The sequence below is a fragment of the Euprymna scolopes genome, chromosome 37 (genome assembly GCF_053919585.1).
Source record: "Euprymna scolopes isolate OS-2025 chromosome 37, ASM5391958v1, whole genome shotgun sequence".
Classification (NCBI taxonomy): Eukaryota; Metazoa; Mollusca; class Cephalopoda; order Sepiida; family Sepiolidae; genus Euprymna; species Euprymna scolopes.
In genome coordinates this window covers 65,865,377-65,881,971 of record NC_136518.1, presented here as the reverse complement: position 1 = coordinate 65,881,971, position 16,595 = coordinate 65,865,377, and the positions used below count along the sequence as shown (strand labels likewise).

Here is a 16,595-nt window from a genome sequence, read left to right as displayed (position 1 = left end):
ATATAATATATAATTACATACACATATATATATATAATATATAATTGACATATATAAGTAATATTAAATGAATTACATTATCATTCTACAAATGTCTATATATATAAATTAAATCATGAAAATAAGTAATTATGTTATATGTAATACATTGACATCTGTACTTCATTTTATAAGACCCATTTGATTGCTTTGCTCTTTCTTAAAATTATTAATATTATGAGAAAACTATATATCTGAGGTTGATTTCAATATTGCAAGCAATGTGATGCGATCAATTCTCATATAATTTCTTTGTGTATATATATATATATATATATATATATATATATATATATATATGCATACACATTATAACCCAGATATAAGAGACTTCGTATCCGGTCTCTACATCTCTCGTATACCCGTGTTACACTTATATCCGGGGTTCTTATATCCGGGCACCACAGTACATTTACACAGGCTCTTTTTTTTCTTTCTTTTTTTTTTGACCAGGGAGAAATCTGTCCTATATCTGTTGTCTATAATCTGATCTCATATGTTTGTGTTCCACCGTATTTATAAAGAGGCAATTCCATGGAAATATCTACAGACGTTTAATGCAATTATCAAAAATCAATCCATTTAAGATAGAGTAAAAATCATATTAGTTATAATAAAAATAATTCTAGTAATTATAACACACACACACACATATATATATATATATATATGCATATATATATATATATATATATATATATATATATATATATATATATATATATATATATATAAAGTATCTGTAATTTGAACGATACTATGAGAATATGATGTTTTTTGGAATCCCAACTTAGCCTTTTTTCTGATATATCTTATATCATTAATATATATATTTACTTATATATTAATGTCTGTTTCATCAAGCCCGTTATTCGATCTAACGTGTGTCACTTGTGCAGAATATTCTACAACTTATTTGCTAAAATAAAATACCTTTGTCCATGAACGACATGTGATGCGCATACAAACCCGTGAATTGCAGGCGATGCGCATACAAACTTATACATATCTAAATTTTTCGAAATTGACCATTAAAGTCTTAAATTCATGTTTTAATGTTATTTTTAAAACGCAAAGAAAAAGTATTTTTTGTTAATTCTCATGAGATTATTTACTTAATTTTATGAATCTCTGCCTAAAACATAATAAGAATGGACAGGTATTTTTTGCATCTTTTTCTCATATTCTTCTTTTAACTGTGTACAATAAGAAGAAAACGACAAAAAGAGGACTGTTGCGTTTCAGCGTGTAAAACCTAACACTAACCCTAAAAGTTAAATAAGCGTCATAAAATATTTCCAGAAAAAAGAAAAAACAATAACAAAAAAAACGAAACGTATTAATAAGTGTTTTTATTTTCATGGACAAATTTTTAGTTTGACTATAACTCTGAGCACGGCTCGACTTTTTAGCTGCTCGGTTTTTTTATTGGCGCGAAATTTTGTATCCCGAAAATACCGACTTTACCCCTTTCCAACAGGAAATTCCTAAAGTGTAGTAACTTCACCTAACCGTCCCCCCTCGCTACAAACATTCAGCAAAATATTTTACAAAGTTTCTATTCGAATGGAATTGAACAGTTGGCTACAATAGAAAACGGAAAGAAAGCGACAGTTGAAGTTTTCAAAACGTAAGTAGAAAATGTCATTTCTTCTTTTTTTTCACATAAAAAATCACGTCAGTAGAAAGCTTTCTCATTTTAGGAATGAGTTTCTTTTAGTTTCGGTGGAGATAGAGTTTGAAAATATGGAGATGGATAGACAGACATATAGCCTATTATATATTAGATGAATTGTCGGGATTATTTTACCAACAAGAAGAGAGGGGGGCGTAAGAAAAGGAAGTAAGGGCTTGCAACAAAATGGTGGCGTTGCTTACAAGCAGTCCTTTCTTTCCTTGTAAAGGTAACAATTAACAGGTAACGTTTGCCGAACAACAGTAACGAGGTAATCAGTCTAAGAGACGCCAACCGACTAGCAAGCTAGGTAACTAGGTTCTTAACTAATCACTAATCCGTAGTGAGACAACTCCTTTTATACATACTAACTCTCAGTGGCGAGAATTCCAACGTGATTTCCAACGAGATTAGAATGTCTTAGTAGGAAATAGACACCCAGTTTTTCAGTAACGGCAAAACAGCAGTTCAGTGTCTTTTCTTCCCTCCGACCCACCCCCGGCAAGTCTAATCGATTTCAATTCTTGCAGAATATCCTCTGTTTATGTGAAAAAGGTATATTTTGAACAATATTAAGTAAAACGCCATTCCTTTGCACTTTCATTTATCTAATGTTTTTATTAATGATTCCCCCCCACACACACACATACAAAGAAAGGGATTGGACCTAGTAATTGATTTCCGTTCGTCCGTTGTTTGTTTACACTTTTCTCAATAATTACACTTTGAATTTTTTTTTTGGAAAATTTGCACAAACATTTGTCATGGTAGAAATAATTTTTTGCCGAAACGGATTTTGCAGGATAACTCTAGTTACCCTCTTAGGAGGCATTGTATGGGTAAATCTGCCCCTAAATCGTTCATCTGGTTGCTTGTTTATTCACACTTTTCTCGATAACTCCACCTTGGATTTTTTAAAAGTAAATGTTTGCCAGAACGGATTTTCCGGAATAAGTCTCGTTGTCCCCATAGGGGGCATTATTGGGGTAAAATTCCCACTAAATCGTCACTCATTGAGGGAGATCCCGCATGCCCTGCTGGTTTTGTATTTTTATTACAATATTGATTATTTCTTTTAAATAAACCTATTTAATTTAGCTTACAAATATATTTAGGACAGAAAGTTATCTATAAAGTGACCTATTTCAATGAACGTAAGAATTTCTCAAATATTCTTATGCGTTGACCTATATTTTCGCTGGTCTCCACAGATTACGGTACGCCGTTTAGTGTGGCGACTTTCTAAAACGGAAGTCGCCCGACTCGATAAATATACACTTACGCTGTGTAGTCATAGCTGCAACATACTGTAGAACTAACTCCTGAATCTAGAAAATTTCAGCTGGCGTATACGGCACTCCAAAAAAAAAAAAAAAAACTTTTCATTAATAAATTGTTCATAATATTATTTTAAAATTGTGACACTATTATTGACAGTGGATTTTCTGTTTTATTTTTAAATACTTACATTCAGCCTAATTACCAAGGTCAAATTGCTACTGAGCCGTTATAGTTTTATGTGGTCAAATTTATAGGGACATTCTAAGTGGGTCGTAGGGCAGTAAAATGTTTTTTTTCACATTCTATTTAAATATCTGCATACTTGTCTAGTCTAGACGCAAGGGGGTGGTCATTTTGAAAAACAAGCCTAAAAACAACATAATAGGAATTTAATTATTGTTAATATCTATACATTAAATCTTGACTTAGATAACATATAGATACGTGCAAGTTAATGGCTGACTTAATAGGAGTCATGCTTTTGAACGTCGGCTGATTATAATATTTTTGTTTTAAATTTGAGATTACTTTTTGATATTTTTTAAAAATTACATTTTCACCTACAAGACACAATGCCACTTTGATGTAGGGGCTACTAGCAGGGACATAAGTTGCAGAGATACTATGTAGGGAGTTGAGCCGTAAGATGTTTATTCATATTACACTTGAACTTCTGCATATCAGTACAGTTGGGGAAGCAGGAAACCGGGATGGGAATTCAAAGGCTAGCAGTTCTGAGGAAAAAAACTATTGCAGTAGAAGGCTTTATTACATCTAGGAATTTCGACTGTTTAGGGGTGCGACTTTGCTGCTTGTCGGGTTTGCGGGGGTATTTACTTCGAGGAAGTACGAGGGCGTGCACTTGATCTGATCATCCACCATTAAAATACTTGTAAAACAGGCAGAGAGATGAGACATTTCGTCGATGGGACAGTGGGTGAAGCTTAGATGACAGTTTAGGACCTATCAGGTTGGCGACTCTCTTTTAAACCCTATCCAGGAGCGACAGACTAGTAGCATATGCACCAGCCCAAATATGACAACAATACTCCATACATGGGCGAAAGATTATAGCCAAGGGTTAATGTCTCAAAGAAAACAAAGTGCGTGAAATAAAAAAAATACATAGAAAAATCTTATCGCCAATCTGCAAAACTTTACATTTCATGTAAAAAAATCATTGTGAAAACTAACGTGTTTACATTCATCTTACAAGATAAATATAAATTTTCTGGGATTATTTCCAAGTTACGTATTAAGTTAAAGTCTTAAGATAATTAATTAATAAAATAAATGTACTTAACTTCTGTTAAAACGGTAATAATTACCCAAAAAATGTGCAAACTGCAGCAACGAGGTTTGTTTATTAACGGCAAATAAAATGGCGGCAAAATTCAAAAAGTATGGAAGCACATAGAAACGTCTACTAGCATATCTGAAAATAACGTCGAGTGGTTGGAGAGAAAGTGGGAGGGACAAAACTGACTGGCTTTCTTTTTTTTTTCTCTTTTTTTACAGAGCCGTGCATCCATACTGATTGTTTGTATAAGTTTCATCATTATTTAATTATTTTTCTGTGTTCCTGCTTTTAAATTTATTCAATTTTATTTTTTTCAAAATTATATAAAAATTATGTTACGCTGAAAGTTACACGATCATCCATGCAATGAAATTTTAGAGTCTTACACATAAAAATTACGCTAAAACAGAAAACCTTAAAAAAAGAAAGAAATATTTTTTGAAATTATGACTTTTATTGTGTGAAAATATTAAATAAGCAATGCTTAATTCAATGATAATATCGTTAGTCGGAAAAATTAATTTTTCTTCGAGTTATATCGAATTCATTAATACGGATTTTAGGGGCTTTTTTTTCGTAATGTTTCTGTAAAAAAAAAATGTTTTTTATTGTTTCAATTTACAATGCTTTATTTTCATTCATAAAAAAAGCAAAAATAAATTCATTCATTTTTTTTTTACTACTGAAAACCATAACTTCGGTAAAGTTGTTTTTTGTTTAAACAAAATAATGCATATATATTATTTCTTATTGGAATTCATTTTTGAGATGAGAATTATATATATTAATTTATTTTTATTTCGGACTATTATTCTCATTTTTATTGGTTGTTTTCATCTTTATTGGTTGTTTTTCACGATGTTTCAGCAAACTATTCCTCAACAACCAATAAAGATGAAAAGAACAACTCACAAATATGAGAATAATAGTCCGAAATAAAAATAAATTAATATATATAATGATCATCTCAAAAAATTAAGGAATAATATATATACCAATCGGTACGAACCCGACTATGGAAGAAGAGACAATAAATAAACGTGGATTTATAAGATAAAAGAATCCAACCTTGATCGCCCTTCGGGGCCCTTGGCGCAGTTGATAGAGACGTTGAATCTCTACGGTTCCAGATGGACATTGTCTGAAGCGGGTTCAATCCTACCCAAAGCGTGCCTGAGGTTTACTTGGCCAAAAACGTGGTCAGGCGACAACAACTACGGATGTCAGTGATTGTTGAGAATGCACTTAGGAGACTCGAAGTTTCTATCCGTCGTGGTTAACACCTGACCAAGGCCAGAGGAATAGTTGTTCGAAACGTCGTGAAAAACAACCAATTAAAATGAAAACAACAACTAATAAAGATGAGAATAATAGTCCGAAATTAAAATAATACATTTCCACTAGGATTCAAATCAAAATAATATTTTCAATATGTTTCGTAATCATTTTTTGATAAATACTGAAAATCTTATTAAAATAAGTTTATTTTCTGAATTTTTATGAATTTTGAAGTAAAGGGGGATGTCAAAGTGTGTATACATTTTGAGCATCGGCTATTCATTTTACACGTATCTAATAATATAATAATATTTTTAACCAAATCGGTGCGTATGCAGTTAAATACCATTATAATATATATATGCACTGAATTAAATTAACTGATAATCATGAAGTATGGTATACATATTCTAGAAAGCAAGATTAGTACAGGGGAAATATAAATGTTTTTTTATAAACTTCAACATTCATCGTTTGTGTCCTTAAAACCGTATGAATTTCATATTATTGTATTGTAACAGAACGCGTATGGGCGCTGGTGAAAATATCAGCAGAAATCAAAAGGATAGCGAAGGTATTAGCAGCAGAAGCAGCGTTTGAGCACGTATGTAAATTAGCAAGTGTCCGTGGGCTTGCGTAAGAAGAAAAGGAAATAAAGGGCAGCACGTGTTCGAAAGAGAAGCATAGTGCGCGCCGAGAAAATGGACGCGTAATGTCGAAGAGAAGAAATGACTGGCTACGGCCAGCGTATTGTCGATGAGAGAGAAGTGCACTGGGCGAGAGAGACGTGTTGCTCTGTGGTGGCGGCGGGAACCTTTTAAGCTGGTGTCGAGACGGCGGGGATTTGCTGATTTCATGGTAAATGATATGAACAGTAAAAACAAGCAAGAAGCAATCAGTGTTTGAGAGTAACGGTAATAAATGTGTTTTGTTAAAATAACAAACACAAAAGCCGAGTCGTAATTTAGTTTTGTTTCTTTGTTCCTTTGCGTGGTTACCAGACGGCGTGGGAGTCTGAGAGAGGTTTGACCTGTAACGGACACAGTTCAAACGTAAAGGTCATGTAAGATTATCTTTAATTTCGCACTTACGACCGATAAAAAATATTGATCATCTGATTATTTCAATAAAAACAATTTTTGTATCCCAATCAATAGAAATCGAATTATTGTTTAATGACCTGTTCCGTTTTGATTGCGGGGTAAGGCTGGTTCTGTGCATTTTTAGGTGGTCCACTCTCCCAGAGTTTTCCTTCTCTCTTCGAGAAGGTGTTAATTTATTATTTATCGCCTGAGGCGCCTTGATCGGAATGCCGACGAAATATGTACGGTTGATATTTTAAACTGCGGATATATCTTATTGGATATTTTAAACTGATTTAGGGTCGATTATTTAAGCTGTTTTTAAGCGAATTTGCTGCTGCGGACTTTCTTTTTGCATCCTCAATTCGAAAGCATTTTTTTCAATTGACGTGAACACTAGGCTATTTCAGTTAAAAGTCAAATATGAACATGTAAAATTATAGAGGGAGGAAAAGCGAATCAAATGTTTGTTTAAACAGTTACATTAAATTTAGCTTAAATTTGCAGTTTATGAAAAAATTACAAGTGCGGATTTTTTTTTTTTTTTTTTGCCGGCACTGTAAAAAGGCATATAAGATATAAACGCATACACACTCGAGAGTAAAAACAATGAAAAGAATATGCTGTTGTCCTAGTCTACTTATTATATTGTATCCAATATACATAGTTACGTTTTCAAAAGTTATAACAACAGTGATTCTTTTCATCAGCTGGAATCGAAACCAAAACATTTTTTTTTTTACATAGGCATCACCACTTATCAAGGCCAAGAGGCCACTCGAGGATACGGGTTTAAGAGTGAACAGTAGAAATTGGACAATATAGTAATCGTTAGCAAATGGAAATTCGGTAAATTTGTTAACAAGTTGAACGGCTAATCAAGAACTTGTTTACGTTAGACTTGAGGACAACCACATTGTAGTCAGCTGGAAAGCAGGAAAACGGAAGGCAATTCCACGGGCGTGCAGTTCTAAGAAAGAAGCTTTGCTCATGGAATCTACGTTTAGGTTTAGGCACAGATAAAGAGTGGGGGAATTATTAAGAGTATTTTCAGCTAAACGAGTGTTTCTTGTGAAAGTTTGGCGAGGGGGGACCATAGACTGAAGCCCAAAGCTCTTAAATGAAACATTTATTTATTTATTTATTACAATAAAAACAATAAATATTTAGATATATAAAACGGTGTCTAGATTTTGCAGAATAAGAGGGCTCATCTTTGGAACACTGGCTTGTTCAATTCCATTTTCCGAATCTAGAACGGTTGGATAGAATGAAAAAATTAAATACTAGAGATAGAAAACACTAAAGCATCTTTCGGGGTGTTTTAATTCATTTCCTGTTTCCTGTAAATTAAAATTCTTCGTATAAGAAACTGGGAAGGAAATTTAATTAAACTCGATAAGAAAACATGCTGTATGGAAAAGCAATCCAGGAATTTTTGTGTGGATAACATTCTAAAAGATCTACATATTAATAAGACACGCTATGATTAGGTAGGCGGATAAAGAAGGAGATAGACAGCTTCAAGAGGGAGTGGAAACAAAAGGGAGTTTAAGAAGGATGCGAAAGGGGAAGTTGCACTCGTCCAGGGATGTAATCGTTGAAATACACGATGTCATTTTATTAAAAACTAGACTGGGTGCACGGCGTTTCTTCGGTGTTTGGAGGGGGGTGTTGAGCAAAAAAAACACAAAAAAAACAGTGGTACTAGGCGGGCAGGCTAGAACCCGCACTGCGAAGGAGAAATAAACCGTAAAACAAGCAAACAAAAAAAAACGTTACGTCTTTGCTGTTGCGCCTATTGCCAAACCGGAAGTGACGAATCTTTAAATTAAGGCTAGTCAATCTAAAAGGGGCGATGACTTTCGAAAATATCGACTAAGAAGCGACCCCTCCATGTAGAGTGCCAAATTGAGGGTAAATGAATGAATGTTTTCAACCAACTTTTCGATATTTGTCATCCGAAGGTTTGAGCTTCAAAATGATACTCATAACGTTAAAATCCATTACCTCTGTCGACAGTTTTTAGGCAGACATGCAAACCACGTACATGTTGTGTAGGGGTACATATTCAAAGATGACGGAAGTTCATATTGGGGACACATTAATGGGGACTTCTAATAGATATAAAGACGATAATGACAATTTTACTGGGAAGACATTTATATATATTACATCATGACGACGACTGTGGCAATTCTTGGGGGCTTCATATTATTAATACAAACTGCATAATATATGCAACAACAGTTCTTATAGAGAGGAGGAGATATTTCACTTATGATGATGAGGAAGGCACATAACTTGGAAGGGTTTACACAAAGTTCTTACAGATGATGATGAAACACATTTACATTTTCTGTTGTAAAGAATGACGACAGGAGACAACTCATCAACTCATCAACTGTTGACTTTTCAACTCACTTTACTCTCCTAACCCTTCGATTCCTATATTGAGAAATCTCCTTTGCTTATGACGTCAAAAGTGTGTTTTCCAACGTGACTAATTTTCACGTGGCTTTACATATGTTTGTCCAAACACACTTTTGGCAAACAAAAGAATCCTCAATTATAATTATAATCTATTTTTAAACAATATATGTTAATTTGCATTGTCCATTCTTTTTGTTGACATATTTAATATTCAGATTTCTCATAGAATGGATAATCAACTCTTTTCCCGACATAAACAATATTTAACTGTTTCTAATAGAATCAACAATTTCTAACATTCCATTTTCCATTATTATCTTTAACACTTGCCTACCAAGTTCGATTTTAACTTTATCCTAATACCATTTTCACTTATCTAGTATTTTTCTTACTTACATGATAAGGGAACAACCCTTCATATTACATGATGATTGCAACGTCTTGTCAGACGAGTGCCACTCCCTCAGACATTTAAAATCCATGAGCCCAAATACCTGAGGGAGTATCTATACAAATATGATGTTACAGAGTCTTAGCTTTGTACGACAGCTAAGTCTCTCTCTCGGTTCAAAATGTTGAGATCCAGCAACAAGCAAGAGCAAGATAGCCAGCAACAAATTAAACTGCAGACCAGCTTAATGCGGGTAATGGTCTTCCACTTTATGGTTTTTTAAATCAGAGATTTGCTTCTCCTAGAAAGGTTGCCTTCACCACGGCTTACGGAGCCCTATCCACCCCAATACACATATACACACACACACAAATATACACGGTCCTAGTTGGCCGTTGATCCAGCAAAAGAGTTCATTCGCCCTTTGGAAGGTCTTGTTTTTTATCCTTCAGGGAGACTAGCCGCCCTCCTCACCAAACAAGTCTGGTGGGGGAACCAGTTTAGTCGCCGGTGACCCGACCATGAGGCAGGTAGTACTGGGTTACATGGTACCAGTAGCACATGACATGACCTGACATTCATATTACATACATTCATACATACATACATTTTAAACAGACAAGTGAGATTTATATCGTAGACAAGCGGGGGTGCACGGCGTTGTCCGCGTGTTAGTAGGTGTGAAAAAAAAGAAGTGGTGTTAGGCAGGCAGGCTGGTTCGAACCCGTTACGCGGCGGCGGAAATGAAATGAAAGAAAACCTGAGAGTTTACCGTTACCCCATAACGCGATGGACGTACAAAGCGTCGAAATTTTGCGATGTCAACCATAGCGGATAACGGAATGAAATCACGCACTTAAGTCTGGCTTTAGGCCAGTTAAGTCTTCCGCTTTCTGCCGTATTTGTTTCTTCACAATGTTAGGGAAAATCAGCTCCCCCAAAAAGGGGGAGCTTTTGCATTGTCTAAGTAAATAGCAATTGTCTGATATGAAGGGTTTCCCCCACATTGATTAAAGCTAATTGCCTTCAAGGCGTTCCTCCCGGAAGGTAAGCCGAATGCCTTTGCTTCGATTTAGTTTCGCGTTATTTATACGAGAAAGACAAACGAACACTAGAAACAAGGGATTTTTGTTTAAATCAATCTAACAAAAGATGGAGACCATATCCGTTCGCAAATCGGAGATATTACGATCTACGGTGTATAAGGAAAGTTCTCCAAAATAGTAACCTTGTTGAGAAGGCCGACGAAAAAAGCGGACATACACAAACGGACTTTTATGTTATTGATTATATACAATCGTCTTTTGGAGTTAAGTCTCTGTCAGTTTCAATTTTCAATCGATGCCGATCAATAGCTTTTTGGAATTATTTAATCGTACCGAATATTCTAATTTCTCCGGGACATCCTATGATGTTTGGTTACTAGCAAAATATCATAAGAAGCATGGTATAAAGATATTCGTTTCCGGGCTACTAATTGTTTGACCGTCCGAACAATTCCATCATTCATACTGAGAAGTGTCAATTAACACGAAACATACGTCTATGCATCCTAAACTATGTATTTATTCAATAAAATTATTTATATATGTGTATCTATACACCAATAAATTTGAGGGCTTTTTTCTCGCACTTTCATAGATATTAAAAGGTTGCTTTTTTTCTATTTAAAAATGATTTAGCAAACTTTATTAATATAGCTAATCGTGTTTATGGGTTTTACTACGTGGAAATTAACTTATCAGTATATTCTCTCGAAAAACGAGCGTTAATTAATTACTTATTTAATTTTTATTGTTTATTATTAAATGGTTGGTTTTATTTTATTATATCGCTGAATTCTATTTATGCATAATTTCTACAGCGTGCTTAATTTTGTGGAATTTTAGATGAAAACATTCTAGCGCACGAAAATATTTGTATATATATCGGCATACATATATATATAGAAATAAATAAATAAATATACATACACCCACACACACACTATATATGTATATATATATATATATATATATATATATATTATTATTATTATTATTATTATTATTATTATTATTATTATACTGTTGGTAGAATTTTTCAGTAACTCATAACAACAACACAATATGTCATTCCAAAGAGTGCTCAATGCATGAAACAGAGCAATATATTGATTGTTGGAGAGCTATTTTGGAGAGCACGTTTGCTAATGTGTAGCCAATAGCTCTCGAACAATCAATATATATATATATATATATATATATATATATATATATATATATATATATATAAGTGCGAAAAGTCTCCGCCAAACCCCTCTCTGAATATTTAATCTACATAGTTGAAATTTTATATATAGGGTATTTAGACCTGTAGCACACTTTCAATTGTGTTAGATGTCTTCTTGTGGGTGTCATTATCTGTAAAACAGCTGCTAAAGAGTCAACATCGTTAATAAACAGTTTACCTTGGCAGATGTAAATCGACTACCTTATGTACATGCCTACATATACATTTTTAGATTAACGTCGCTTAATTTTCAGCCGTTTTCATCCATTTGGCGATAGCTCAGGCGATAACAGCAAAGGCTGAAGTATTTAATGACAACTATGTGTGGAGCGCTAAATGTTTTGGTTTCGATTCCAGCTGATGAACCGAAGTCATTTTTTTAATAAGTTTTGAAAACGTAACTATATACAGTGGGTACAATATAATAAGTAAGTTAGGACAACGGCATATTCTTGTAATTGTTTTGATTCTCGCCTGTGTCTCCGTTGATATCCTATATGCCTTTATATATATATATATATATATATATATATATATATATATATATATATAGTAATTTATAAAATATATATGGCGATTAAGCTACACTGAATATTCTGCGTTTCATCCAACTATAGGATTCGTCAGGCTTAACTAGCTCTACCTACGTATTGAGCACTTTTGAAGTAAATACTTAAAGTTTACGCATAAATCTATACTTTCGTATAGTAAATTTATGTGAATAAATGAAATAGTTATATATATATATATATATATATATATATATATATATATATATATATATATAGTGATAAGGATCTTGGTTGATTAACTGTGTCGAATATATACTCGAGAGTGAACACAATGAAAAGAATATGCTGTTGTCGTGGCCCTAATAATAACCGATAGAACATTTGTTGTGTAATAATAAATACGAAATCTGCATAAATTAAAACATCATATTTAAAGCATATATTACGACCGGGTAACGCCAGGCAGCCTGATAGTTTATATATATATATATATATATATATATGTGTGTGTGTGTGTGTGTGTGTGTGTGTGTGTGTGCATTATGTATGTATGTATGTATGTATGTTTTATTTACAAGTTGGCTAATTGATTTGTAAATAGTTTGCTTTTCAGTTTTCTAATCGTACCCTGATTCAATGCATTGTCATCGATGAAAAAATTACTTCCAATAAATCCACATTGATTTATTCGATTCACTTAGAAATCTACACAAACCGGATTTCTTTTCAAAACCAGAATTTTTCAACACAAAGAATGCAATTAACTTAAAAGATGCTTCAGAGTAGGAAAACATACGGAGAATAAGTAAAACCGCCTTACAATACAGTCCTGTAAAGTTTCGAATTCGCTAAATCGGAAAAGGATCTGATCTATATCCAGAATAATTGACTTTTAAAATTGCAATTTTGTTTCGTAGATTTTCTATTCGGCTTCGTCTTTATTCAGATTAAGATCCATTACGTGTACAGCTTTTTTTTTTATAACAGATTGTACGCGCGGCCAATCGCTATCTATGTACTCTGCCAAGAAGTTCATAAATATATACTAGCAGACCAAATAGGTTCTGTCCGATTTTGATTAGCCATAAAATGGAGTTGAAATATATACGAAACGTGTGTAGCAAACGTTTTCTAAATTCGGACAGACGGAAATACATACATCAGCCTTTATAAAAAAAAATATTCACCGTGCCCAGCCATCTATGATATAAATCTTACGTGTCTGTTTAAATGTATGTATGTATGTATGTATGTATGCATATATGTATCTATGTATTTATGTCTGGCAAAAACTTTCGACAGAGGAGATGGGGTTTTACCAGATCGGTATCGTTTTGAAGCGCGACCCTTCGGACGACAAATATCGAGAACTGGGTTAAAAACTTTAATTCCTTCACCCTTGACTGGGCAGTTTTCTACAGGGAGAGGTCGCCTTACTTTCGCCGATATTTTCGAAAATCATCCCCTAATTTCGATTTACAAGCCTTACTTTTAACCTTCGTAACTTCCGGTTTGGCGATAGACGCAACGGCAAAGAAGTTCTTTTACACCTTCGCGGTACGGGTTCGAGCCTGCCTGCTTTTGCTCAGCATACACTACTAAACACCCAGGAAATGCCGACACCCAGGCCAGTCAGTTGTAAGCCAGACAGCTGTAAGAACGATGGCAGTGTATAGAGATCTCCTTGGAAGCTGTTTGCATGTTCGCCACCGCGCCGCATCTTTATGCAATCAAGAACTTACCAGTGATGAAAGTGAGTTATGTACGAAACCTCCGAGCGTTCTAGACATTGGTTGTATCCTCGGGTTACTGTGCCCGCAAGATCATCTATAACCCCACGCAAGAGTATGCTTTGTGTTCGGTAGACAGACCATCAAATAGTTCACAATTAACTGCTATATTTGCAGTAGTTGAAACGTGTGCAACAGGCATTGATTCAGAAATAGGCAACGCTAGTGAATTGTGAAGGTGTGCTTTTTCTCCATGACAACGTAAAGGCACATGTTGCGCGAAAGGTCAGGGATACCATACAGAAACTTAGGTAGAGACTTTTTACCATTTCACCTTATTCACCTGACCTTACACTATACGATCACTTCCACTTCAAATCCCTAGATAACGATCATGAGAAATCGTTTACCGATAAAGGTAACGTGCGTCAAACCGTCATGAATAGTTTGCGTCTTAACCCCCGAGTTCTACTCTAAGGGGATTGGACATTTTGACAGAAGGTGCATGATAATGATGACAATTATCAAGAAGACTAAACATGTGTGATACATACTAATAAGAGTTTCCTTTTTTCCTAAGGAAAAAAAAACGGTCAGAACTTCTTTGAATACCTTACAGGCGGCAAAAAGAATCTGCACTTGTAATTTCTTAAAAAACTGCAAATGTAAGCTAAATTCAATGTAACTGTTTAAACAAACTATACCTCATTTAATTGGCCTTTTATTCTTCTATAATTTTACCTGTTCATATTTGACTTTTAATTAAAATATTCTCGTGTTCACGTCAATTTAAAAAAATAACTTCAAATTGAGGAGGCAAAAAGAAAGTCCGCACAATGGAAAATTGTTATTTAAATGTAACTTTAGGACATTAATGCAACACAAATACAACAGGAACCCAATGAACTAGTTAATATTTAGTAGCATTGCCTTTCTGCAATTTGACAGTTTGTAATCTTTTGGGAATTCCTTGAATTAGACTGCAGCAATATTCCGGGGAAGGGCATCCCACTTTTCTTTAATTTTTGTCCAAAGTTCTGCCAAATTTGAAAGTTTATTATTGCGTAGCTGTTGCTTGATGTAATGCCATACATTTTCGATAAGATTGAGATCTGAAGATTGTGCAGGCCAATCTAAACACGGAATATCATACTTTTCCAGGAATCTCTTGACATTACCAGCTGTGTGAACGGGAGCATTATTCCGACCAAAGTAGGGTAGAAAATGTTCAGTCAACATATTAATGTACTTGGTCGAATTAATTTCACCTTGCAAGCGAACTATGAGCCCTGGACCATTGGTACTAATAATGCCCCACACCAAAAGTGAACCTCCACCACCTTGCAGCGTTGAAACTGAACACCTAGGTTTAAATTATTCGTATTTCCTCCGACGGACGTACTGCCTACTATCACTGTTTAGCCTATTGAACTTGCTTTCGTCGCTAAAAAGTACCTTTTACCAATATGAAGAGTCATGATCTTCATTGCATCTGACGAAGTCCAGAGGGCGCTTTCTGTTATTTACAGAAATCATTGGCTCATGTCTTGGAACATATCCTCGCAAATTAAATTCCTTTAATCTGTTCTTGACAGTAGAAAGAGAGCACTTTTTTTAACAATATTGCACTGTTGTTGGATTTGGCAAGTCATTTCAAATATTTTTTTTAGGCTGCGGATCTTGATAGCATTTTCTTCCATGTAAGAGGTAACTCTAGTACGACCAGATTTAGGGGCATCACTAACACTGCTGGTGTTTTAGTGCTTTTGCACAGTCTTTCGTACCGTTTTCTCATCACATTTCTATCCGTGGTCGATTTCTCGATTGAATAAACCACAAAGGTGGAGATTAATGAGTTCCTGGCGATCACTTCGAGAAAGTCGTGACATACGGACTAAATGGTACGTTGTATAACCTGGAACGACAATAATTACGATTAGAGATGCTTTGTTGCCTGTTGGTTGATCTTTTAAACTAATTTATGGTCGATAATTTTAGTTGGTTGTAAGCGAATTTGTTGCTGCGGACTTTCTTTTTGCCTCCTCAATTTGAAGTTATTTTTTTTAATTGAAGTGAACACTAGAATACTTCAATTAAAAGTCAGATATGAACAGGTGAAATTATAGAGGAATAAACGGAGAATAAAATGAAGTATAGGTTGTTTAAACACTTTCATTAAATTTAGCTTAAATTTGCAGTTTTTGAAAAAATGACAAGTGCGGACTTTCTTTTGTCGGCATTTTATATATATATATGTATGTGATATATCTAGTATATATATATATATATATATATATATATATATATATATATATATATATATATATATATATATGCTATCGAGCTTATTATATATCTACATTACAACGAGCATTGTTTTCTTTTATTTTAATTGTATTAATGAATGCACTAATACATTAAAATATACACTGCTCTTTAGACTCTTGTTCTAATCCCCTAAATATATATATATATATATATATATATATATATATATATATATATATATATACTTTTTATTTGTTTCTACTTTTGCGTTAATATGTCGCTACACATTCATGAGCATGTTTCCGTCAGCTACTTACTAGTGACTAGAGACCTCA

General features: G+C 34.0%; 1 protein-coding gene across 9 annotated transcripts in view; it reads left to right on the top strand.

Moving 5' to 3' along the window:
• LOC145261213 (voltage-gated inwardly rectifying potassium channel KCNH7-like) overlaps window positions 1–16,595 on the top strand; it is a 1,042,998-nt gene that overhangs the window by 189,600 nt on the left and 836,803 nt on the right. For 6 of the 9 annotated variants that reach the window (XM_080119565.1, XM_080119562.1, XM_080119559.1 and 3 more), the window contains exon 1: window positions 1,532–1,669. The exons of 2 other annotated variants lie outside the window; for them this stretch is intronic. The gene's annotated coding sequence lies outside the window, so the exon portion shown is untranslated. Of the gene's footprint in view, window positions 1–937; window positions 1,670–16,595 lie in introns of those variants that run through there. One more of the 9 variants, XM_080119564.1, reaches the window with a different exon arrangement.